General features: G+C 40.7%; 1 protein-coding gene across 2 annotated transcripts in view; it reads left to right on the top strand.

Moving 5' to 3' along the window:
• The first annotated feature begins 711 nt into the window (after positions 1 to 711).
• The window catches only part of PAK1 (p21 (RAC1) activated kinase 1), a 159,513-nt gene continuing 136,739 nt past the window's right edge, over positions 712 to 23,485 (top strand). The window contains exons 1-2 of one of the 2 annotated variants that reach the window (XM_070365036.1): positions 712 to 1,251; positions 4,837 to 4,897. The gene's annotated coding sequence lies outside the window, so the exon portion shown is untranslated. The remainder of the gene's footprint in view (positions 1,252 to 4,836; positions 4,898 to 23,485) is intronic. The other variant, XM_070365035.1, reaches the window with a different exon arrangement.

Here is a 23,485-nt window from a genome sequence, read left to right on the forward strand (position 1 = left end):
GTACAAAGCGGGTATGCAAACACTGCACTGGAAAATAGAGGAGGCACTGGCAAACAATCCGAGCTCAGGCAAAAGGTTTGCGTTGAATGTAGCCTCCTTGATAGGGAAAAACTAGAAAAAGAAGCCCGTTCTTTTTCAGTCAGTAACAATTGAAACCTCCATTACCATTTCTTTGCCTCCTTCCCACTGCGCCACCCTATCCGTCCCCGCCCAAAATCCAGTATAATACATGTCTGGCTCTGAGGTCATAGGAGATGGGGAAGTTTCCAAATTCAGCGCTTGGCACCGCTAGCGGATGCGGAGAGGACCATGAGACTAGTGGGTGAGCCATATTCTTCGACCAAAGCTATACCACTAACAACTCTGAAATCGGCCCAAAGCCTTCCGCCTCGAAAGAGCCCGAAGCAGTAAACCTTGCGCGGTCAGAGGAGAGACGCGAGCGCAATGACGTCACGCGGTGCCTTCCCCAGTCTCTGGCGTCATGCGCCGATGACGTCATTCCAGGAGCTGGCCGTCTCCCGCCCCCAGGCCTGGGTTGGCCTAGCTCACGTGGGTCCGTCCTGCCCTCCCCGCCCCCTCCCACCTGCAGGAGGTGGGGCGAGCCGGGGCTCCGCCGGCGCCTGTGCCTCACGGGGGAGGGGCGGGGGCCGGTGGGCGAGGCCGTCCGCCCGGCCAGCGGCGTACAATAGCTCGGCTGAGGTGGGGGAGGCGGCTCAGCGGCCTCTGCAGTTGGAGTCCAAGGTGTGGGCAGCACCGTAGACTGCCCCTCACGGTTTCGCCCCCACACCCCTTTCCCCCTCTGCTCGTCTGTGGTGCCTTTCTCACCGACTCTGCCGTCCTGCCCCAGACGCTTTTTCCCCTCAGACTTTTTACCTCCTCTTTCACGGAGCCCCGCGCTCTCGAGAGCCCCTCAAAGAACTCTCTGTCTCTCCACCTCCTCCCCCAGAGGCCACCCGAGCTCCTCACATCTCCGAGCAAGCGCCCCCCTGAGCCGCGTCGCCTAGGTCCCTCCGCCTCCCCGACTCCAGCCACGGTCGCTGACCCCCTCCCCGCCTTCCTCGCCCTGTCCTGAGGGGACTCCCCAGCACGAGCGGGTGGGGAGGCTCCGGGCGAGCGCCGGCGGCGGCGGCGGCGGGCGGGAGAAAGTGAAGCGGCCCCTTGCGCACACTCGAGCGCTCACTCTGCGGCTCGGCCGCGGACACCGGGGTGGAGAAGGAGGAGGAGCCGAGTCGAGCCGAACTAGCGCGGACGGTGAGAGCCGGCCTCCCGCCCTGTACCCCTGGCGTCGCGGGCTGCGGGGCTGCGGCGCCGGGGTGGGGGGAGGCGCGGGGTGGGGGTTCCGGGACCCATTCATTCCCCTCCGCGGCCGGGCGGATGCGGGCGCCAGGTGAGGGAAGGCGGGGGCGCCTCTTCAGAGGCTGGCCGTTTCTGTCGGACCAACAAAGGCCCCCTGTGTAGTTACCCGCGCGGCCGCTGGTCTCTGACGCCTGGGGACCCAGAGACCCAGGGGAAGTCAGCGGAGGGGAGACCTCGCAGGTCCGGCTCCGGGAGCGACTGCCTCCTGAACTTTGTGGTCCTCGGATCCTAACTCTGGACCGCGTTGAGGGACCTAGCAAGGCGGCGACAGGTTCATTGTGCACGAGAAAAGTCACCTTTGTCCTGGCAGTGGGGATCACCTATAGAGTTGAACTCCTTGAAAAATACGAGTGGACAGTTCTTGACTTATGCCGCCCCTCCCCCGCCCCGGGAATACTCTTAACATGTGGCGTTAAAACACGGGGAGACGAGATTTATTTTTTATGTTTCTTATCCTACTTCAAAAGACGTGATTATTATAGCCTTTACTGTCTTGAATATTTGCACAGCAAACAGTGCTGGGAGTGTTTTGGAAGAACACTTGAGAAGTTTTGGGTGTTGAGAGCAAAGTGCTTTTTGTTTGTTCAGCCCTTTGGATAACTGTCTTACGCTTTCCCTCCCAGGACTGTGAAAGGTGATGAGAAGGGTTAGTAGTATGGTTACCAAAAAAAATTTGAAGTCGCTAGTCTAACCTTTAAGAGTTGTTCCTAGAAAAATCTTTAATTTTGCCTACTGTGTCTTTGTGCCCTGTCTAAACTTTGTCAGGGGAAAAGAGGAGTCGACAGTACACAAATATCTCATTAGTCTTACCTTATGACTTCTACTTCCTGTGTGACCTTGAGCAGGTCACTTCCAGTTTTAAAGGTCCAGGAGTTTGCTTGTTTGCTTTTGTGCTACTTAGTTTTCAAGACTTTACTGAAGCACCCCCGCCCCGCCCCCCAACTCCGGCCAAACCTCCCATGAAGTCTTTACTGGCACCCACCCCCATACTCCTTTCAGGCAACACTTTCTCATTGCGTCCCTCAGAGGCTTGGTAGGATTTATGCTACAGCACTTGTTAACATTTTGTTGTTGTTGTTCCTATTTGGAAAATCCTGAATCAGGTGCACATGAAATCCACCTCACCTTAACTAGAAACTCTACTTCTCAAGAAAGAGGGTGAGATGTATGGAGAGAGTAACATGGAAATTTACAATACCATGTGTATTGTAACTGAACAGGGGAAACTGGAACAGGGAATTGAAACAGGGGCTCTGCGACAATCTAGAAGAGTGGGATGGGGAGGGAGATGGAGGGAGGTCCAGAAGGGAGGGGGTATGGGTGTACCTATGGCTGATTCTTGATGTATGAGAGAAAACCACAAAATTCTGTAAAGCAATTATCCTTCAATTAAAATAAATAAAGTGGCAAAAAAAAAAGAAGGGTTTTTGAATGATAGATCATGAAACATTCCATGAGGCTTATCCAGTTAGCTTATGGGTCTGTCTGGTAAATTTGCTTTTTCAGTCATTCATTTACCCAACATTACTGGAGTCTGGAGAGCTACTGTTTCAGGTCTCCTGCTAGGACTATGGGGATTCAGAATCTGTTAAGACATTCCCTGTCTGTCAAAGAGCTCAAAGTCTAGTGGGTGAGGTAGGCTTGTAAACAATGAAGGCCTTCCCTAGTCTCTACTCCAGCTGTACAGGGAGTAGTGTGCAATTTGAGGCTGCTGGACCTGTTTTGCAAGTCTTGTCCTGGTCAAAGTGAGTCCTGCAAGGAAGGTAGTGACCTGCCTCTCTTCTGTGAGATAGCACTTGACAAAGAGCTTTTTTGAGTGTATACTCGATTCAGTATACATTTACTAAGCACATGGTATGAGGCCCTGTGTTAAATTTGGAGGAAGGACTGCTTTCTAAAAGGAGGTTGTTGTTCAGTCACTAATGTGTCTGACTCTTTGCAACTCCCAGGGACTGCAGCAGGCTAGGCTAGGCTCCTCTCTTCTCTACTGTATCCCGGAGTTGGCTCAAATTCATGTCCATTGAGTCAGAGATGCTATCTACCCATCTCATCCTCTGCTGTCCCCTTCTCTTTTTGCCTTCAGTTTTTCTCAGCATCAAGGTTTTTTCCAGTGAGTTGGCTCTTCACATCAGATAGTCCAAGTATTTCTAAAAGGAAGGCACTATATATCCAGAGAGATCTTTGTAAAACAAAACCCCATCATCTGTTCCACTCCTGACTAGTCATTGCCTAAAGATAAAATTTTAAACTTTTTGACATGACTAAGAAGCTCTCAGAAATTAGAGTACTGCCTGCCTTTGCAGCCTCACTTTCTGTAACTTCCTTGCCACCCTCTTTTCATCTCTGCTTTTTCATGTGCTATTCTTTCTGTCTAAAATGCCATCCTGCACCTGCCCATGGAGAAGCACCTGTACTTCTAGGAGAAAAATGAAAGTGTCCCTTAGTTTTTCCTCCTATTACCTCCGTATAATGAGTTGCTTTTCTGTTCTAGGGCTTATGTACAGACCACTCTTATAGATCTCTATAGCGCTTTATTGCAAATTTTTTTGACTTTATCACACTGTTGCAAATATTAGCCTATGAATTTTTTGAGGGCAAGATCTCTTTAGTCTTAGTGCCTTGCAAATTTTCTGGCACTGAATAAGTGTTTGAAATGACTGTATGAGTGAAGAAAGCAAATCAAGGCCCTCGAGTTTGAGATTACCTAATTCTTTGGGTTAGAATAATTTTAGCTCCAGGTGTAGTCCCTGCACCAGGATCATCAATAGAATCTGAGAATTTGTTGGACTTGCAAATTACTTGTCCCATTCCAGACATACAGATGAAAAACTCTAGGGTTGGGGACCCCAGATATTTAACAGTCCTCCACGTGATTCTGATACTTGCTAAAGTTTGAGAACCACTGGGTTAAACGATCTTCCTTTAATAAGACCATTATCTTGCCACCTCCCTCCCTGCTTCCTTTCTCCCTACCTCCTCTTTCTTCCATAGCACAAAATGCCTGACATTCCGTTCCTTTTCCTTCCATTCTGTTCCATTCCACCCGATCTGTTCCATTCTGTTCAGTTTCATTCCATTCCATCCTATTCTATTCCATTCCATCCTATTCTATTCCATTCCATTTCATATCATCTGTTTTTCTCACTTAATTGAAAGCTTCCTGAAAGCAGAGAATTTTGTTTTATTTACTTCTGTAATCCCAGGGGCTAAAATAGTGACTGCATATAGCAGCCATTCAAATATTTGTTGAGTGAATAATATAAAAATGATTTAACTCTATTTACTGCCAGCTGCTACATTGGGGTTTATTCAAGAATAGTTTTCAGTAGGAGGAGGAACCTCACTCCAGTATGCAAATCCAAATGGATTCCAACATTTTGGGGGATTTATTTTATCAATAGATTGAGCTTATTTCCCCCCTTTTACTTCTTTCTCCATCAGAATCTGCATGATTTTTCTTCTTTTGTTCTTTTTTCTCAGGATCTGAAAACTGCAGCTGAAATATCCTAGGCCAGGATTGCACTTAGTTTTGCGAGTTTAAGTAAGCACCGTAACTTTTGAACCTTTTAACTTGAAACTGTCTCTTCCGGATCTCCTGTGGTTTTTGTCTTTCTCTAGTGATAATTTAAAGCCATACAAGGACCTGTTTGACTCCACACAAAGGTTTCTCTTCCTTGTGAAGCTCTTAAAGTGTTTTGTTTCTTTCACTTTCTTATTAGCCCTAAGATACCATATCCAGTTTTCTCTTTTTCTAACTTCCCTCTGGGAGATTGGCTTCATTTATTGATTCTTCATTTATAAGCACTTGTTGAGTCTTTCTCTACCATGTGCTGGGTCCCATGCTGGGACAGATGTACGTAGGATGTGGTTCAAGTCCTTAAGGAATTAAAGATATTACAACATTATATAATAATTATGGAAATGAAGGAGTTAAATGGAGGGATAAAGTGATGTATACTCATAAAGGTGGGAGAAAGCTGTCTTTCTAAATTTAAGTTGATCAAGCATCAATTTGGTAAGCAGACCTTAAACATCTTTTAGTTAAGAGGTTTAGTTAAGAGGTTGGTGGCTTTTTTGGGGGAAACTAAAACAAAAATCAAGGTAGAATCAGCAGTTGCTAATTTGAGATAGTTCTCAATTCTATTGTTGCTGTTTTTAATGAAATTTCCTTCCCCCCTTTTTGTTTTTCTAAATCATGACTAGGAAGTAGGGGGAAAAAACTTTTTTTTTTTTAATAATAAAGAGAAAAATTTATCAAAAAGAATATGCTGTTTCATTTTAATTCCTAAGGACTAATGTTATTATTTTGGGTGGGTGGTTAATGAAACCCAGAGAAAGTCAGGAGACCTTAATTTAGTCTTGATATTACTGCATGACTTTATGGAAATTATTTTATCTCTGTGCCTTTGGTTCTAACTTTAAAATCAGGATAGTAACAGTTGCTATGACTGGCTCACAGGTTTATGAAGCAACTAAAAAAATATTGAATATAAAAACACTTTTGAAAAGTATAGTTTGTTAGCTAGTTGTTAGGTTGTGGTAAACTTATTAATAGCAGTTTACATTATTGAACAACTAGCAGGGGTCCCCAACGCAGGGGTCCACATCTGGGATCTAATGTCTGCTGATCTGAGGTGGAGCTGAGGTAATAATAATAGAAATAGAGTCCACAATAAATGTAACACACTTGAATCATCCTGGACAATAACCCCCTTCTGTGGAAAAATTGTCTTCCATGAAACCAGTCCTTGGTGCCAAAAAAGGTTGCAGACCACGCTGTACCAGATACCATGCGAGATATTTTTTCCAGTCTTCAAAATGAACCTGCAAGATGGTTGCTAGTATCTCCATTTCATCGATAAGGAGGCTAGGCTTAGACTGGTGAAGGGATCTTGTTCAAGGTTTTGCTGAAAGTGACAGACCTCAGTTCCAGTCCATATCCATCTGATACAAGCAATTATGTGTTGTGTTTGTTATTCCAGCTGCTTTAATTTTTCTGTATGGCAAATTTTAGGAATGTTTTGTAAGTTTATTGCTGTGAAAGTTAAAATTTTTCTTCATTTAGCCTGCTTTCTTTGTGCATAGAATGACTGGTGAAGAAAGATTTACATGCATTTATGTTTATCATGATTAGGTAAAAGAATAACATCCTTCCCTGGTGCTTTTTATTCAGCTTCGCAACAGCCATCTATGAGACAGATATTTGTTTTATAAGTTAGTATCATAGAGATATTGTCTTACTCAAAGGCATATCATTAGGAAATGACTAAATATTGATTTAAAACTATGTTTTAAAAATCTAAATGTGTTACTTTATTTTTGCCACTATATCATAAAAGGCAGTAGCCTTTTAAACTCTATGAGGCTAAACTTTGGAGCACTAGAAATGTCCTTTTAGATTGCTCTTTAAACTCTCTAACCTCTTCTCACTAAGAAAATCCTGACTGAAGTCCATGGTTTGAACCACAAAAAAAAATAATTGCTGATAAAACTCTGCCATATGGTCATGATATTGCAGACTTACAGGATAACACTTTTTCATTGAAGTTGAAAGAGCAGACTTTGTCTGTATTCTGAGTCACTTGTGCCTGAATATTTGTTTTTCCTTTGCCAATGTAAATTTATTAACATAGTGCAATGCATTTTTCTGCTTTAGTGTTAAGCTTTATCTCTTATAAATAACTTCCTCTATTCTCTCATCTAGTCTTTGAGATGGGAGAAATCTGTGTGTCAGGATCCTCTAGATTATCCCCTCTCTAGGCGTAGTGTAGTAATAAGTCAAAAAAGAACCAGAGGTTCATTGATCCCTCATAAATAGGATTTTATTTAGTATTGATTAATTCTCTAAAATTGATCTAAGTCTTAATTTAAAAAACTCCATTATGTTTTGGCTCTTATTCATGGAGATGGTGTGTGGTAATTTGCATGCAGCATTGGGAAATTCTTTCTTGTTTGTGGGGCTTTCTTCTTCCACTTTTCCACTTCCAGTCCTCTGCAATGTCCCTTTGCCTTTCACTTTGTGTAAGTTCTGAAGCTGACGAGAGCGTTCTTCTCCTTTATAGAATCTGCCTTTTGAATCTTTGGGGATGATAAATGACAGTATATGTGTAGCCTCTACCTTTGTCTGCCTGTATCTTCATGGTTTAGCTTTTCTCATTCTCTCTCTGATTTGCACAAAGGGATTGATGGCTTCCTCATCTTAACTCTTGTCATATAGTACTTTGTATATTACGGCAATATTATTTGTAACTTTTCTAGGAAAGGAGATAGATGTAGAAAGAAAAGCACTATATTTGAAGTTAGGCAAAGACCTACTCAGACACTTATTTAGGCCTCTATTTCTTCATTTGGAAAATAAAAATAATACCTAACTTACAGGGTTGTTGTGAAGATTAAATGAATAATATGTGAAAATGACTTGTAAGATGTTAAGTTATATAGATGTTAGGTACAATGTTTTAATTTTTTAACTACTATTTATGTCTATTATGTATAGCAGTGGTTTTTAGTTTTGGCTATGTGCTTGAACTATTTGTGAAGATGTGAAAAAAAAAATACAGTTGCCTGGACTTTATCTCAGGTCTACTTAGACAAAGTCTCCTGGAATCCTTATTCTTGAAAATTTATAGATGATTCTGATATGCAGCCAAGTTTGAAAAGTACTGCCTTATAATATTTTGCATAAATGTTTTTTGTACTTACTATATGAAAACTGTTTTAATTGTCATCTGCTGCTGCTGCTGCTGCTAAGTCGCTTCATTTGTGTCTGACTCTGCGAAACCCCATAGACGGCAGCCCCCCAGGCTCCTCTGTCTGCAGGATTCTCTAGGCAAGAATACTGGAGTGGGTTGCCATTTCCTTCTCCAACTGTCATCTAAAGTCCATTTATTTGCTAAACACATATTATGCATCAGGGATTGTCACGGGCTCTGAAGAAACAGATTGTAACCTGGTGTATACCTTTAAATTTATAGTTGAGAATCAAACATGACTGTAGACAATTGTACTATATTGAGAAAAAAATGACACATGGTTATGTATAGTGGTGGTATGTGAAGACAGAGGAAAGGCGTCTACTTCACCTGAAACAGGGATGGCTTGGCAAGCCTTCTCAATGGAAGTGGAACCTAAATTGGATTTTGAGAGATAAGCAGGGGTTAACCAAGGCAGTGGGGGAGGGGTAGAAAGAGAAGGGAAGGAAGAACCTTCCTGAAAGAGAGCAGTATGAAGATTAGAAGGCTTGAGAGCATAATCTGAGGAACCCTGAGTAATGTAGTACACTTAGAGGATGGGGTGCAAAGTGGGGAGTGGTAAGAAGGGACAAGAAGGCAAGGCCCAGATGATGAACGGCCTTTTGGATAGTGTACAAAGTACTTTCACTAATGTTATCTCACTTTATTCTTTCAACAGCTTCCTGGGTTAGCTTAGACAGGTATTATTTCATGTCCATTTTATAGAAGTGAAAACAGAGGTTAATTGAAACACCTGAGGCTGTACAGCACAGCTGTGGTTTGAAGACTGGTCCTTCTGACTTGAGTGCATGTTTTTTCCAATACACTTTTCCCAATAAGACTAGCTGTCTTATACTTTTATGGGCGATCAGGTGAGCTCCGTAGATAAATGCATAGCAATTTGTAAGCTGTAAAGTGCTTGACTCATGTTGGCTATTAGTTGGGAGTTTGGACTAAGTGATCTATTAAAGTGCTTTTAGCTCTTCAGATTTTGTGGGCATTTTCTGGGATTTTCCTTTATCATTAAAAAAAATACATATATATATATATATATTTTTTTTTTTTTTTTTGCACCAGGAGTTGGTAACCAGGGCCCAGCAAGCTAAAATAGTATCAGATAGTTACTCTTCCAGTTTGATTGTCTTTACTCAGATCCCCTTGTTTTTAAAATACATTTTTGTTTCTTTTATTATGAAAGTAATACATGATTCTTGCAGAAAATATAGAGAATACAGAAGAATAAAAGGTAAAACAAAGACAACAACAAATGTCAGAGTTTTATTGTACAAAGATAACCAATAGCAGGTAGCATTTCCTCTACTCCCTTCTGATCTTTTTAAAAAAGTGAGTTTGGGATGTTGAACTCCGTGTTTCTCAGCCACCTTTTACCCCCAATCTCATTGTATATTGAGGATAAATGACATCAGGAACAAATCTTCAGCCTCAGCCTTGTTATAACTGACCTTTTACTGGGGATAATGCTAAGTACTTTACATTTGATTTTTCATTTACTCCTCAGAATAATCCTACAAGAGTGATACTGTTCTATACTCATTTTACAAATGAGGAAATTTAGAAGCAGAGAGATCAAGTTGGGATTTGAAGACATGTTTATAATTACTACTGTGTAACTATGGCAAGTCACTTAACCACCGTGAGCCTCAGTTTTCCTTTGCTGTTATACAGATGTATTAAATTTGATGTCAGCTTCTTAGTTCAATTATTTTATGACTAGTGTTTTTTTTTTTAATTTTGTTTGTTGTTTGCTTTTACCTTCTCTCCTCCTTTTCCCTGCCCTCACTTTTACTACTTAGTAACATAGTCCCTGATCCCCATAGTCTATCAGTAATAGTGTTTCACTGTGGAAACAATTCTCCATGGGCTAGCAGAGCAAAATTTTAATTTCCAGGCTGTGGCATGGGTAGAAAGGGACCTGGTACAGTTGGGAGGACTCTTGCTGCTGCTGCTGCTGCTAAGTCGCTTCAGTCGTGTCCGACTCTGTGCGACCCCATAGACAGCAGCCTACCAGGCTCCCCTATCCCTGGAATTCTCCAGGCAGGAACACTGGAGTGGGTTGCCATTTCCTTCTCCAATGCGTGAAAGTGAAAAGTGAAAGTGAAGTCTCTCAGTCGTGTCAGACTCTTAGCGGCCCCATGGACTGCAGCCTACCAGGCTCCTCTGTCCACGGGATTTGCCAGGCAAGAGGACTGGAGTGGGTTGCCATTGCCTTCTCTGGGGAGGACTCTTAGTTCCCCTATAACTTTTTGAAGAATTATTATTTTATAACAATTTCTTATATTTAAAATTATTTTCCCATCTGGAGTTATCTGGCCAGTCCAGATTCTGAGATTTTTATTTGGTATCTGGGTAGATTTTGCTTGGTCAGTTCAAGACGTTATCTATATGTAATCTGCAAAGTAACTGAAAAGAAAACAAGAAAGTGGGTGAGCAAATGGTAAAATTTCATTATGATAGACTTTTGAAAGTCCAAGTTTCCTAAGTGGCCTAGAGACAATTAGTATTTATTTAGGTTTGTGCGTTTGTGCTTAGTTGCTCAGTCGTGTCCAATTCTTTGCAACCCCATGGACTGTAGCCCTCTAGGCTCCTCTGTCCATGGAATTTTCCAGGTGATAATACCTGAGTGGGTTGCCATTTCCTACTCCTGGGGATCTTCCCCACCCAGGGATCGAAGCCACGTCTCCTGTGTCTCCTGCATTGGCAGGAGGATTCTTTACCACTGAACTACCTGGGGAGCATTTATACTCTTAGGTGTTACTCTGTGGCATTATTTGATTAATATCTGTCTACTAGACCCTACTCTCCAGAGAATCATTTTTCTAAAGAGAAAGAATTCTAACATAGTATCTATTTCCTTAAAATAAAAAGTATCTTTTTTTTTTTGCTGTCTGTTGTAGTCCCAGTTCCTAATATATAGTAGCTATTCTGTAAGTGTTTTTGACTGGATGAATAAGAGTGGAGCCAGCATTCAAACTGAGGTGCATATGACTTCTTTATTCGAGTTTAGCAAATATGCAAGAATCCTTTCATTGTCTGGTGTTGGGAGAGGCCAGGAGAGAGGAAACCTCACTATGGTAAATATTTAGCTGCCCAGTACAAACACCTTTGACCTGAGTCAAAGCTCAATGTATGCCCTGATGCTTGGTAAGGATGTGGAAAATTCTTAAGGGGATCTCCAGCTACTTTGCCATTCTGGGTCTTTCTTCCTTTTATTTGAGTTACAGAATTATGTAACTGAAAAATGGTATTGGATTAAGGCCCTTTTAGGTGTATTTGCTTTCCAGAATATTCTTTTTTTTCTTTTTTAGTGTTATCCCAGGCAGTGGTTTTGTATCAATTTCTTTATAGTGCCGAGTACTTCTAATAAGGCTTAACATATACATTACTTTCATCAATTAAAAATAACAGAGCTCCTATGTTTAACCAACTTTTGTAAGACTGTTAATAAATTTAAAATTTAGACACAATTCCATCAGTCAAATAAATGAACTCTTTTGTTTTCTTTTTTCTTGTATGTAAACATACTTACTTACATAATTATAATCACAATATAAATCTACATTTGTTGTTTGCCTTTTTTTCTTGACTTATAGTAAACATTCCCCCCATGTTACTCCTTAGTATCCATTGTAAAATTTAAGATGATATTTCATAATTTGCCTAAAACCATTGTGTTGGTCAGTGTTCTACCTGAGAAACAGAACTAGTAGAATTCCTTAGCATGGAAACCCCAGTTCTGCTCTTAAGGCCTTTCAATTGATTGGGTGAAGCCCACCCATATTATGAAGAATAATCTCGTTTATTTAAAGTCAGCTGAATGTAGATGTGTACTATATCTATAAAATACCTATTAAATACTTTACAGCAGCACCTAGATTAGTGTTTAATTGAATTACTGGATACTGTAAGCTAGTTAAGTTGACACATAAAACTAACCATCAAAATCATTTAAATTTTTTCCTTGTTATAAATTACACTGTAATTTTATCGATAATATTACATATAGCTTTCTATTTCAGAGTTTATTTCTTTAGAATAAATTCTGATCAGTGGAATTGTTGAATCAGTGATATGTATACCTAATAGGCTCTTGATAGGATTTAATATTTGGAAACTGAAAATACCACCACAGTTTTTCTTTTATTGATTTCTTCAGGAGTTGGTCTGTTCAGCTGACTTATTTCCCATTTCCAAAAACCGCGCCCCCCGCCGCCCCCCTGTCGCGTTTTCTAAATCTGGAAATAGCCACTTTTCTTCAGGATTATCTTCAGTTCTTCCTTCAGTCTCTACCTGTCACTTTCTCTTTGTGCTTTCATTACTCTGCCCGCCCCCCACCCCCCGCCAACTTTGTCTCATTTATCACAAAACAGAACAAATAAAAAAGAATAGATAAAATAGAAGCTTTATATTCCTGCTTCTGGATTTGAGAATCTACTTGAACTTGAACCCATTCCTTTCTTCATGAAGGTAGTGATTCTCTTTCAAGGAAAGGCCTGATCCTTCGTATGCTTTTAGATTCCTGGGGTCCTGTCTTAGAAACCTCACTTCACTATCTTGTTACATTTTGCTTTTTAGAATTATCATAAGCAGTATTCAAATGCTTTATTTAAAGGAAAACAGTTTTCTTCTCCACCACACAGTAGTGCTCCTGAGATCCCATGTCAGCCTTCAAGCTAAGCACTATCTTTGCTCTCTTTCAAAGCTAGTCTTCTTTAAATAGCTGTTTACAACTTCTGCTTCTAATTCCTTACCTCCTATTTACTTGGCAGCCTACTCCACTCTGTTTCTGTCCCCACCATCTTATCATAACTGCTTGTGCTAAAGTCCATAATGACCTGTATGGTGCCAAATTTACTTTTAAGTTTTTACTTTTATTTTTTAAAATAAAAAAGCAAACCACTCCAAAACCATAACCACACATATCACCTCCCTTCCCATAATCCTTTAATGTCATCAAAATGTTGTGTTGTGGTGCAGAAATCATTTTTTTTTTTCTTTAGTAGTTTGAAACAAAGGCTACACAGAAAGATTGGCTGATATTTCATTTATGTCTTCTTTAATTTCTAAATTCCCTCTCAGTCTCTCCACCCCCGCCCGTCCCACCTTTCAGATTATTTGTTGAGGAAACCAGTTGTCCTATTGAGTTTCTCACTGTCTGCATTTTGCATCACCCTGTTACAATTTAAGAAGTTCCTTGGTCCTATATATTACTTATAAGTTAGAATCTAGAGGCTTGATAAAATTCAGGGTTTTTTTTTGCATGACCGCTTTATATGTGTTGGTGTGTTCTTTCATCAAGAGGCTCACAATGCCTGCATGGCCCTCTTTTGTGTTGTTAGCAGCCATGGAATTTCCTTTTCATTCTTATCTTTCTGGACCTCTCAATATATTTATTTTATTGATTACTCCCACTTTAAAAATATTCTTTTCCCTTCTGTGATATCACTTTACTTGTTTGTCTCCTACCTCTGACCATTCCTCCATTTATTTTGTTGCCTTTTTCTACAATGTTGACTTTAAATGTTGCAATTCCTCAAGGGAGAGATCCTTTTCTCTTACATTGTACTCTCTTTCTGCTTGATTTCATTCATTGTCCTCCCTTTGAATACTGTATATATGATCACAGCTTCCCTATTTTCCCAGATACCTCTAGCTTAATCTTCTCTCCTTAACTCTAGATCCTTATATTCAATTGCCTGCTTGATATTTCTACTCTGGAGTCTTATAACATCTCCTACTTACTATGCTCTAAACTACATTTTTGGTCATTTTTCATAAACCTGGTCCTCTTGCAGTTATCACTGTCTTACTAAGTGGGATTTTTGTTTTTTGGTTGCTCAAACCTGAAATTTAAGATTCATCTCTGACACCACCTTCTCTCCTTTCCTTCATATGGAAAACTGCACTCCCAACCTTGTTAATTTTACTTCTGTATATTTCTTGAATTCATCTACCTCTCTCCATTTCTGCTGTCACCTCCCTAATTCAGACTACTATCCTCTCTACCTTGAACTATCTTTTAACTGAGTTCTGTGCTTGAAACCTGTAAAAGCTTTTTATTTTATTTATGAAAAAATATAATTTTTTTTCTTTTTGGCCACATTGCGTTTCTTGTGGGATCTTAGTTTCCCAACCAAGGATTGAATCTGGGCCCTGGTGAAAGCAGTGAAAGTGCTAAGTCTTAACCACTGGACCACCAGGAAATTCCCAAATATCAAATCTTAAACATGATTTTAAGGTTTTGAGTGACTTGGCCTTGTTTTTTCTCTAACTTCATCTTGTGCGACTCTCCACCTCAGTGGTTGTGATTCAGAGAGATTGGCATCCCTCTAAAGTTTGAGAAAGTCTCTCTTGCTTCAGGGCCTTCACACCTGTTCTCCCCTGGTATGGTTCCCCTAACCGCTGTTTCTGGTTTCCTTCAGAAGTTTAGCTGCTTTCTCCTGCCTCTTTTTCTTCTTTAAGAAAATTGAATATTTTCTTCTTTTTAAAAATTGGGTATCTGCTGTGAACCAGGACCTATCTGATCTAAAGAAGATCGCCTTCATTATCCTCTTACTGTATTTTGTTTTTTTCTGTAATAGCTTTAATTTATTTGTTTATTTTTGGCTGTACTAGGTCTTCATTGCTGCATGTGGGCTTTCTCTATTTGTGTCAAGTGGGGGCTACTCTCAGGTTGCAGTGTTTGGGCTTCTCATTGCAGTAGCTTCTCTTGTTGCAGAGCACAGGTTCTAGGGTGTGCAGGCTTCGGTAGTTGTGGCCCAGGGGCTTAGTTGCCCTGTAGCCTGTAGAATCTTGCGACACCAGGAATCAAACCAGTGTCCCCTGCTGTGGCAGGGAAATTCTTAACCACTGGACCACCAGGGAAGGCCCTGTAATGGCTTTTATAATGACCTGTAATTCTGTCCTTACTGACTGTTTTATAAGTCTAGCCTTTCCGCTTCTTGGGGTCAAAGATCATATCTCTTTTGTTCACCTTTGTTCCTCATCACCTTAATGTGGTGCCAGAATACAGTGAGTGTTGTAATATTTGCTAAATGAATGAGCTCACATTATCAAGGATTATCAAGCCTTGTCAGTTTTATCTCGGAAGTTTTTTCCAAATTTGTTTTTCTATCTTCCGTGCTCTGGTTTAGACCATAATTATCTTTTCTCTAGGTTTTTAATTAGCTCTTAACTAGTGTCCTGGCCACCAGTCTTTCTGTCCTCTTGTTCACCCATTAGTCTGTCTGGAATAATTTTCCTGATCCTGTTAACTATTCTTCTCAAAGCCCATCAGGGTGTCCCCATTGCTGATGGAATAATATGCTAATTAGTTTGTTACTCAGGGAGCTTTACAATATGATCCCATCTATTTCTTCAGCCTCATCTCCCTTGACCCTAATCCATCCCTAAAAGACTGAATTTTATTCACTTTCATATATCACTTTGTTCCTTCAGCCTGGAATTCCTTTTTCCTTTATGCTATTAAAGCTCTTTACTCTTTAATATTCAACTTAAATCAACTAAGCTGCCATTTTTTCCCTGTAGGCTTTTAGCCCTCATATACTCATTCATGACTATAAATTCCTTGATGGTATGCTATAGACTGAATGTTTATGTCTCCCCCAAGTTCATATTAAATCCAAATACCAAATGTGATATTTGGAGGTGGGACCTTTAAGAGGGGTTGAGATCATGAGGACGCAATAGGATTAGTGTCCTTATTCTCCCCTTCTGCTATGTGAGAGAGAATGACTATCTATGAATCATGTAAAGAGTTTTCACCAAACACTGAATCTTCTGGTCCTTTGATTTTGAACTTCTCAGTCTCCAGAACTGTAAGAAATAAATTTCTGTTGTTTGTAATCCACATAGTCTATGGTATTCTGTTGTTGTTATTTAGTTGCTAAGTCATGTCCAACTCTCTTATGACCCCATGGACTGTAGTCCTCCAGGCTTATCTGTCCATGGGATTTCCCAGGCAAGAATACTGGAGTGGGTTGCCATTTCTTTCTCCAGGGCATCTTCTTTGACCCAGGGATCAAAGTCGGATCTTCTGCATTGCAGGTGGATTCTTCGCCACCAAGCCACCCATGGTATTCTGTTGTTGTTCAGTCACTTAGTTGTGTCCAACTCTTTGCAACCCCATGAACTGCAGCATGCCAGGCTTCCCTGTCCTTCACTGTCTCCTGGAATTTGCTCAAACTCATGTCCATTGAGTCAGTGATGCCATCCAACCATCTTTCCCAGCATCAGGTATTCTGTTACAGCAGCCCAAAAGGTCTAAGGCAGGTAATATTTTGTTTTGTTCCTTGCTGTATACTCAGTATCTTGAACAGTGTCTGGGATATAGTAGGCTCTCAATAAACTTCTCAATAAACTCACTGAACTTTTGAATAAAATAATTTATCCACTGTCAGTCAACAAATATTTATTAAGCTTTTTTGAATTTTCATAGCACTCATTCTGTCCTTTGGACTGTGATTAGACATATGGATGGTCATTTGTTATCCATGGCAACCAATCACTTATAAAATCAGTCCCCACTCAAACATCCCCTTCGTTGCTCACCCCTGGGCTTTGTTCTCATCCTCTTTGTCAATAGTTACATTTCTAATGGTAGGATAATTAACATCTAAGAATATGATGCAAGTATGTTCTAAAACAAAAGCTGAAATTTCTGCAAAACATGAAGAATTTTATGAATTTGAAATAAAGTTATGCTGGAGAATGGCTTGAACCACACACAGCCATGTAACTGACAAATGAGAATTAAGTAAAGTTAGACCAGTTTAAAACTGAAGGAAAAATTAGTGTGAATAAAGACATAATAGCAGACTCAGAGGAAAATGATTTTGTTGCAGGAAGAGGGACCCCTTCCAGGGCCCAAAACTGGGCTTTTGTCTAACACTCGGAAATGAATTGTCCAAGGAGACACATGTGCTGACAAAGCAAGAGATTTTATTGGGAAAGGGCACCCGGGTGGAGAGCAGTAGGGTAAGGAGAACTGCTCTGCTGCACAGTCTCGGGTTTTATGGTGATGGGATTAGTTTCCGGGTGGTCTTTGGCCAATCATTCTAATTCAGAGTCTTTCCTGGTGGCGCATGCATCGCTCAGCCAAGATGAATGCTAGCGAGAGGGATTCTGGGAAGTGGACGGACATGCGGTGTCTCCTTTAGACCTTTCCTGAACTTTTCTGATTGGTGGTGGCTTATTAGTTCCGTATTCCTTATCAGGATCTCCTGTCATAAAACAACCCATGCAAATGGTTACTATGATACCTGGCCAGGGTGGGCGGTTTCAATCAGTGTGCTTCCCTTAACAATTTGAGTAACAAAGGATTCAGAGAGACCCTTGGGAAAAATTGGTGAAGTTCTTGAATACTTTTACAAAATTGATGCTCTCATCAGTGTGTCTGAATGCCAAATGTGAAATGACCAGTGAGTGATCTTTGGTTTAAGAATTACCTTGGTGGTGATTATAGCTTAAATTTTATTAAATTACAGATTACAAATTTTGTTTTATACTTATCTTGATAAAAGCCTCATCTACTTTTTATTTGTTTTTGTTTACTAGGAAATTTTTGTCTTTCATCAGTTAACTTAATTGGCATTTTTAGGTATTAGCTATCCTCAGATAACAGGAATTCCTTTGTATGTTTTTGTGCCTATTGGGTTTAGTTCCCTGATGTTGGGGACTGTGCATTATTCATTATATTCCTTTGGGGCCTAGCTCAGAGTCTGGTATATAGGAGATACCTAATAAAGCAAAGTGTTAGGAAGAAGTGACCAGTAATAGAAGAGATTTGGAAAAGTGCTTTGAAAACATGCCGTTTGGGGAGGGGACCTAAGATCCCACAAGCCGCATGGTGTGGCTGAAGATGGGGAAAAAGGTACTGTTTGGTACAGAGTTTACATAGCAAGTAAGTGAGTAGAGTTTGACTGCTGTGCTTTGATATGTCCTAATGGAGAACCTCTCTTATTATTCCTTGCTAGCTCCTGCCTAGCGTGTACTTTAATATTCAGAGTCTGTTCTCTGCCTCAGTAGCTCTTGTTATCATTGTAATTCTTCCTGGAGATTGAGATGGAAATGAGGAAGGCTTTGGGCTGCAGCCTGGGCATCCACATTCATGAGAACTTAGAAATGCAGAGGGACCAAATGCCATGCCTGACCTAGATGGATCCAGGTCAGCCAATCATTGCTTTCTTGCCTTTCTCTTTGTTCTCTGTGCCGCCAGGCTTCTATCCTGCAGGAGGTTCATGCTACAGCTGTTTGTGCCAATTAATATGATGCTAATATACCCCTTAATGAAAGCATGGAAACACAGGGTCCCAGCCCGTGGCTAAGAACTATATAGTGTCAGCTTTCAAAGTACCTTTTCACTAGGCACCTAGAAACCTTTTGACATTGTTTTTGAAACCATAGAAACAGATGCTGAAAGTGACCCTTGCTTAGGGAATCTATTCCTTCATTTTATGGGATAAGGAAAAAGAAAACCTCAGAGATGGTCAATCTCGTGCCACATTAACAGTTCCATGCCCCTATTTTAACAAATCTATATATCTCATGTAAAGATAATTTTGTCCTGTATATTGTGTAGCAGCTAAAAACCCTTGCTACAGACCTAACCATGAATCCTGTGGCCCTACCAATTCTGGACTCTGTGATCTGGGCACAGTTACTTAACCTCTGTAGTTTTAGTTTCCTTATCCTTAAAATGGTACTAACAGTAGTACCTGCTTCATAGGTTTGTTACCAGGATTACAAGACATAATAATTGTAATGCACTTAACAGATTCTGGCACTTAATAATTGTTCTGTAAATGCTGACTGTCATTATTGCAGAGGAGGGGAGTGAAAATGAGCCTAATGACCAGGGCTTTGATTTACAGCCCTGTTCTCAAAACCTTTGTTCCCAATTCTCCTTCAGTTAGAATTTAAGCCTTATAAAAGCAAGGACCTTGTCTACTTGCTTCTCTGTATCCTAAAGTACCTAAAATGATTTTTAGCATATAGTAGATGCTTAGTAAATATTTGGTGAGTTAATGAATTCTTTTAGTAAAATTTTCTCTGAATATTTTTAGATATATTTTTTATATATCTGTACACCTACTTTTAGATATTCCAGTGACTTGAACCTTTTGTCTTTACAGCTGATGTGAATTTGTACTTATCTTTTTAGTTTTTGTGTTGTGTCCTGGATCTTCTCAGATGTCTTTGTTTCCCTCTACACTATAAATCTTTAAGAGTGGAAGACTGTGATCTCTGCTTTGGGAATTAGCTCCTATAGCCCCTAATATAATAGTTTTTTTGTGCATAGTTATTGTGCTTTGTAATTATTGACAAGTGACTGTAAAAATCACTTGTATCCATATAAATTTTTAAGCAAACCTCAGTATGTGGGACAGCATCACTCCCAGCTCTAGCAAGTTGTGAATTTGTAGGGTCAGTCCTTGGTGGCAAGAGATACTTTATTGCCGTTGTAAATGTTACTCTTTACGCTTGAAACACTCTCTCCTTCACCTTGCCCCTTCTCTGCCAGATGTCATACTGCTCTTTCTTCAGGGCTCAGTTTCCTCTGTCAAGTTGGTTTTCTTCCTTTCTTTTGTAGTTAATTCCTCGTTATGTAAATCTCTTCATGGAGGAAGTGGGCAACTTTTGCAAATGGGATGATTGTGTAGGAGGACCTTCTACACTGAAGGAAGAATTGATGCAAAGACAAGGAAGGAAAGGGTCAGTTATTATGGGAATATGATGGTAAATATTATATGTTATCTTTAGTGTAGGGCAGTTTATTGGTCAGGTTCTTATTGGTGGGGGCAAGTAACAGAATCTACTCTAACAAGTTCAAGGAAAATGGATTTATTAATGGGTACCAGAGAGATTAATGAGTCTTTGGAGAATGGAAGAAATGAATCCAGGCTGAACTTCCAGGAATAAACTTTCTAAACTGCACCAGAGAACAGAGCTCTCAAGAATGCCACTGTCTTTGCAGCTTTAGAAGCTGCAGAATCAGGAGGCTGTTGCTGCAACTGCTAGATCTAGAACTATGCTGTCTTGGTTGCAGTTTCTTCCAGCAAAAGGGATGTCCTATGCCCAGTCTCTCTCCATTCATCTAATATTGTTCCAAATCATTATCTAGTGTGAGAGCATCTGAGTAGCAGAACCAAAAATGACTTGTAGAGGGGAGTCTGGGTGTACCTATTATTTGTCAGATGAAAGTTAGCTGGATTGATAGTTCATAAATATTAAGTGCTTTTGGAGATAAGAAGTGGGATTCTGAGTGTTATGGAATATAATAGAATGGAAGTAAAGAGTGAAAAAAAAGGGAATCTGGGAAATAAAGGGTTTTTTTTTTTTTTCTTTTCAATCTCTGCTTGAAAGGGGTTAGAATAGGTGTTGAGCAAACTGATTTACATATTCTGCTATAGAGAGTATTCAAGTGGGTTGTACCCTCTTCCAGTTGTTATTGTTTAGTCACTAAGTCCTGTCTGAGTACCAGATTCTGTATCTTTTGGAATTCTGTAAGCAGCAGTTCTACTCAAATTTGGCATAAATCATAGTGAAATTTATGTCACTTTAGAATTATAACAACACAAAAGTAAAAGATTGTGTTACTTTTATCCCCAAGTTGCCTTCCATCATGGTGGTAAATTGATGGAAACAGAGGAGCTAAATTTCTTTGTTAACCAGTGGATGAGAGAGATACATAGACAGAAGGGTCAGAGAAAAGGGAGGAAGACAGGGAGAGAGGCAGAAAGAGGCAGAGAGAGAGACAGACACTGACCTCATCTCCCAAAATGGACAAAATTTCTTCTCTTTAGTCCAGTTGGACCACCTTAGGCCACGTATCAATCCTTGAACAACCAAGAGATTCCAGGGATGTGCCAGATGCCAGTTGGTTAAGCCTGCATTCTTGGACTGTTCACTGGCAAGAAGAATGGGATTATTATGTTTGGTTTGGATGTAGAGTGAAGACCTACCCCTGGATCTGGTTTTGGGGCCAGCTTTCCTTTTGGACAGTGGTTTTCAAAAAATGGTCACTTGAAAGGAAAGAAAAGAAAAGAGGAAAGAAAAGGAAAGGAAGGGAAGGCGAGGGGAGGGAAGAGGAGGGGAGGAAGGAGGGGAGGAGGGAGGGGAAGGGGAGGAGGGAAGGAAGGAGGGAAAAAAGAAAGAAAGGAAAATCGCTCAGTTGTGTCCGACTCTTTGCGACCCCATGGATTTTCCAGGCAAGAATACTGGAGTGGGTTGCCATTTCCTTCTCCAGGAGATCTCCCTGACCCAGGGATTGAACCCAGGTTTCCCATGTTGCGGGCAGACGCTTTACCATCTGAGCCACCAGGGAAGCCCATAGTCACTTGGGAGCTTGTTAAAAATGCAAAGTCTCAGGGCATGTATCAAAAACTCTGGGTCTAGGAATATGTGTTTTAACAAGCTCTCCAGGTGATTTTGACTCTGGCAATATACTAAAATTTGAGAACTGCCTTAGTTACATTGGTTACTGAGGAATGAATACCTGATAAAAACCAGGGCTCTAATAAGAGAGAGGAAAAGGGGAATGGATGCTGAGCAGCCAGTAGCATCCCTTTCAGACCTGTAAAGGTGAGTAGGGATCAATCAGTTCATGATGAATCTTGAACACTTGCCTCACAAGGCTGTTGCGAGATTTCAGACTAGATAAGGGATGTGTGAGGGACCAGTGAAGGAGATAGATTGTAATAGGGATGCAGTAGAAAGTACATTGAACTTGGAGTCAGAGATTAGGCTCTCATCCTGGTCATCTTTACCTCTCTGAGCTTCAAACTCCTTTTTTTGTAAAATAGGGACTATATGACTACTGGAGTGTTGGGAGAATTAAATGAACGAAGGTATGCAGAAGTGCTTAGTTCATCATTTTGCATATTAATAAGTAAATATTTACTGAAAATAATGATGCTTGGCTAAAGCAGTATGATTTTTAGTCTGAGGTCAAGGAGAGGTGTGTTCCCTTAGGATTGCCTTTCCTCCTGAGACAGTTCCCTGATTCTCAGTGATTGTTTTAGATCTAATCATATTCAGTTCATATTCATATTCAGGTCAGCTCTAGTTTAGCTGCATGAGCAATGGTTTTCTGCCTCTGCAGTCTTATCCTGAGGGAATTATGTGAATTATTTACTTCAGCTGTCACAGGACTATAGAGGTTTCTTTTTTCTTTTATAACTACCATGTATTGGAGGTCATGTGACCATACATATTTTATGTTCTGCCTTGGCATTTCTTTTTATTTTCTTCTCTGAGGTCTTTTTAATTTGTAAAACTATGCCCTCTTGCTCTTTTGTTTTTTATACATTTCACATTTTCTAAATATAAAATATTTATAAATTATATTAGATTACAGTGGGAAAGGTGTTTAGGATTGGCTTGGACTCTCTTCCTTGCTTTACATGTAAAGAAACTAAGACAGGAAAGTAATTTATCCAGTCTTGGGTCCTGCTTCTTAGCCTCTTCTGTTTTCTTGGCAAGGAAGAATTGCATCTGAGGTTACATTTCATTTTTTGTTCTGTAATATTAGTCAAAAGTCACTTATAGGTGCACCCCTGGTGGCTCAGTGGTAGAGAATCAGTCTGCCAATGCAGGAGACATGGATTTGGTCCCTGGTCCAGAAAGCTCCCACATGATACAGAGCAACTAAGCCCATGCACCACAACTATTGAGCCTGTGCTCTAGAGCCCGGGAACTGCAACTACTGAGCCCATGCACCCTAGAGCCCAAGCTCTGCAACAAGAGAAGCCACTGCCATGAGAAGCCTGAGCACTGCAACTAGAGGAAAGCTGGCGGAGCAATGAAGACCCAGCACGGCCAAAAGTAAATAAATATATTATTAAGACAAAAAAAGTCACCTGTAAATTGTTTTTATCTGATCGGATCAGATCAGATCAGTCGCTCAGTCGTGTCCAACTGTTTGCGACCCCATGAATCGCAGCACGCCAGGCCTCCCTGTCCATCACCAACTCCCGGAGTTCACTCAGACTCACGTCCATCGAGTCAGTGATGCCATCCAGCCATCTCATCCTCTGGCGTCCCCTTCTCCTCCTGCCCCCAATCCCTCCCAGCATCAGAGTCTTTTCCAATGAGTCAACTCTTCGCATGAGGTGGCCAAAGTACTGGAGTTTCAGCTTTAACATCATCCCTTCCAAAGAAATCTCAGGGTTGATCTCCTTCAGAATGGACTGGTTGGATCTCCTTGCAGTCCAGGGGACTCTCAAGAGTCTTCTCCAACACCACACTTCAAAAGCATCAATTCTTCGGCGCTCAGCCTTCTTCACAGTCCAACTCTCACATCCATACATGACCACAGGAAAAACCATAGCCTTGACTAGACGAAACTTTGTTGGCCAAGTAATGTCTCTGCTTTTGAATAT

This window comes from Bos mutus, chromosome 29 (genome assembly GCF_027580195.1).
Source record: "Bos mutus isolate GX-2022 chromosome 29, NWIPB_WYAK_1.1, whole genome shotgun sequence".
In the NCBI taxonomy this organism is placed as follows: Eukaryota; Metazoa; Chordata; class Mammalia; order Artiodactyla; family Bovidae; genus Bos; species Bos mutus.